Source organism: Olea europaea, chromosome 18, assembly GCF_002742605.1.
Source record: "Olea europaea var. sylvestris chromosome 18, O_europaea_v1, whole genome shotgun sequence".
NCBI classification, from domain to species: domain Eukaryota; kingdom Viridiplantae; phylum Streptophyta; class Magnoliopsida; order Lamiales; family Oleaceae; genus Olea; species Olea europaea.
In genome coordinates this window covers 19,167,962-19,171,032 of record NC_036254.1, presented here as the reverse complement: position 1 = coordinate 19,171,032, position 3,071 = coordinate 19,167,962, and the positions used below count along the sequence as shown (strand labels likewise).

The 3,071-nt window shown below is 33.1% G+C and overlaps 1 long non-coding RNA gene across 1 annotated transcript; it reads right to left on the bottom strand.

The window, feature by feature from the left end:
* Positions 1-1,494: 1,494 nt before the first annotated feature.
* Positions 1,495-2,735, bottom strand: LOC111366507. Its single transcript, XR_002697674.1, has 2 exons — positions 2,379-2,735; positions 1,495-1,798 (listed from the first exon to the last, which is right to left on the bottom strand). It is a non-coding gene; the product is annotated as an uncharacterized LOC111366507 (long non-coding RNA).
* Positions 2,736-3,071: the final 336 nt, after the last annotated feature.

Sequence of the window (3,071 nt, the reverse complement as noted above, 5' to 3'; positions counted from 1 at the left end):
CAATATTTTTGTCATAGTTATTAAACCCGACCATTGACCTGGTCAAGGCACCGAGTCTCGGATTGCTAGTCGAACCGGTCGGTTTGTGGTTAGGCCGGTGGGTCAATGTTGAATAATTATAAAAAAAAATTTAAAGTATAAAATTTTTCTTTTAAATAAAACAAAAACAAAAATTATTTATCATTAATTATTTATATATTTATATATTATTTTGTTAAATATTCAATTCATGTTAATCAAAATAGTTACTATAAATTTTTAAAAATATTTTTAACAAACTATAAATGATTTACATATACATAATTATTGCAAATACATAACAATAAACACATAATCTCTAGTGATTACGTGTTACTCAATTTACCTAGAGGTCTAAGGTTAAAGTCCTTTTAAGAATAAAAAATTTATGGACAAACTTTTAAATCTTGGTCAAACCGATCAACCGATCGAGTTAATATAAAAATCACTGGTTAACTCGGCGGGTCAACTCGATTTTTACCGAGTCAATTGCATATTTATGAAAATATTCTACCCAACCCGGTCAAGGGCCTGGGTCACCGATTTTACGGTCCGACCGGTCGGTCCGGGCTGGGTTTTATAACAAAATTTTTTTGTGCCTAGTGTCTTTTATCTACATTAAAATAAAAATAAGAATAAAATGAAGAGGACGATAGAGAAAATTTAATTCTCTAAAGCCAGAAATATAATTCTTAATTTTCCATTTTCTCTTTCCTTTGATTGTTCGAATAATTGTTAAGCCAGTTGTCTAACACAAGAAACATCTTGATGGGATGATTTTATACTCTATAATTGATTACTCTTTGCGTTGCTTGAAAAAAGTTATTTGAGGGCGTAAGATAAAAATTATATCTTTTAGCACTAACATATTCCACCCTATATCACAAAGATTGATTCGAGCTGACTCCCTTGAGTTTAAGTCATTTCAAGTATGCTCTTGTATCATTAAACACTTCAATCTTTAGTCCTTATGTGCCATTCTCAAGGTTTATGCCTGAAACCTAAGCCTCAAGGTGGATAACTTTCTCTGGCCATTTTATTAATGGTCTACTCTTTTTGCACTGATTTTTTAGAGGAAAATGTCTCCTTGGTTTTCTGTTTCATGGTTCGGGCTTTAGGAAGAAAGGGAAACAGAAGAATTGACGATGGTAAGGATGACAATATGAGAATTAAATATGTTGAAGTTTTCTTATACATCCAACATCCTATTGGTAATGAATATATGGAATACTTCTTATTTATATTCTAACAGAAGGTTGGTATTTAGTTATAAGAATGCTATTATTTTTTAATATGCGTCTTTGTGATAGTTTGTGGTTGAGTACAACTGTATAAGGACATATTAATTTTTTCATAATATTTTGAATTATTTTATTAACTTATTTTGAGGTTTATGCTTTAAAATGTCTCTTCAATCAATAATTGAACAGGGTTTAGTAGCTGGATGTTGAAAATATCACCATGAAAATGTTCATAAATCTTAAAGAATGATGCTATATATAATCACCCGTTTCTATGTTAGTGATCCCATTATCTTATGAACTGATGGTAATCACCTATATTCACAATCCAGGTTAAATAACATAAATGGGTTTGAGGTTATCTTGTACAATTATTCAATTCCCAGTACACAAAAATAGAGAAAAAAATACAATTGCTGCTGCTGGTTCAACTTTCAAGGCGAAGTTTGCCTTTGAATAACTCCAAAATGTGCTAATCTATTTACATATCCCAAGAAATAATTGTCAATTCATTGCTCTTATCTCTCTCTTTCTAGTTTCTGCAATAAAAGAGCTATAGAATTAACATTAAAGACTAGTAAGTAAACAGATTAATAGAAGATTTTCTTCCACCAAATCCAACAATTGTCTTGCATAACATGTCTACACTGTACCTTACAAACATGCAGCATAAATAGAAACATGATTTGATAATGACAACGAAATATGACACGGGATTTAAGCGTCTCAGATTCTTCTTAATAATTTTCCCCAAGTTTTTTGGTGGACAATTACTGAAGTATATCTTATTTCAATCTTTCATGGGATCAGTCCCTCAATTCAATGCTGATAAATGACAAAGTCATTTTCTCCTCTCAAGCAAAGCCATTTTCCTTGTACGTTTGCATGAAACAAGACGTATGTTGATGATACATACATAGTTTACGTGTGCGACAATTACATGTAATTAATCTTTATTTAGCGGTCGAAAGGAGTAAAGGAACAGACAAGTGAGAGACCAAACAACTTCAAAATTTCTAGGACGATCCAGAACTATGTAATCTTCGCTAGCAAACAGAGTGATATGACCTCTTAAAAGAAAAGGTGTGTGTAAGTATATAGAACAAGTAAAGTTCTTACCCAAGGTTGGCTGTGGCAAGCTGCAAATGATGGTTGGGGGGGATGAAGCCTGGTCCGAGAATCATTTAGGGTTTCCACTAACATATTAGAATCACCTCGATGATCTCGAGCCAGACAACATTCCTCTCAACACGACACTCACGAGAATCATATATAACATAAAAATTAATTCTTTCCCATGTATAAAATTATGTTTTGAGGGGAATGAAGCCTGGTCCGAAGCATTATTCAGAGACTTTCTTCTATTCAGAACCTTACTCTGAAGCAGCCTCGAGCCAGCCAACATTCCCCTCAATTCCACCAGCCCTTCAATTTCTTTTTTTCGAAAACCCTACTGCCAATAGCTTTTTATAAAGAGAGAAAATGTTTTGTGGGGGTGGAGTGGGGTGGGGTGGGAAGGATTTTTAGGGTTGCAGTGCCATAATATGTCTTTTTACACAAAACAACAGGACTGACTCGATCTAATTGTGCTTATGATTCACATGTTGATCCTAAATTACTTCTGAAAACCCCAAATTGTTAATTATCAAAGTAGCCAAAGTATAAATGTAAAATAGAATTCTTCTCCTACCCTTTGACAACCCCTTAAATGTACATAGACAAGTCACAGGTCATAGCCTGAAAGTTATACCAAATTTTACTTTATGGCTTTCATTTCCTAGGTCATGACTTTAAGAGTCATTCACAATGCAT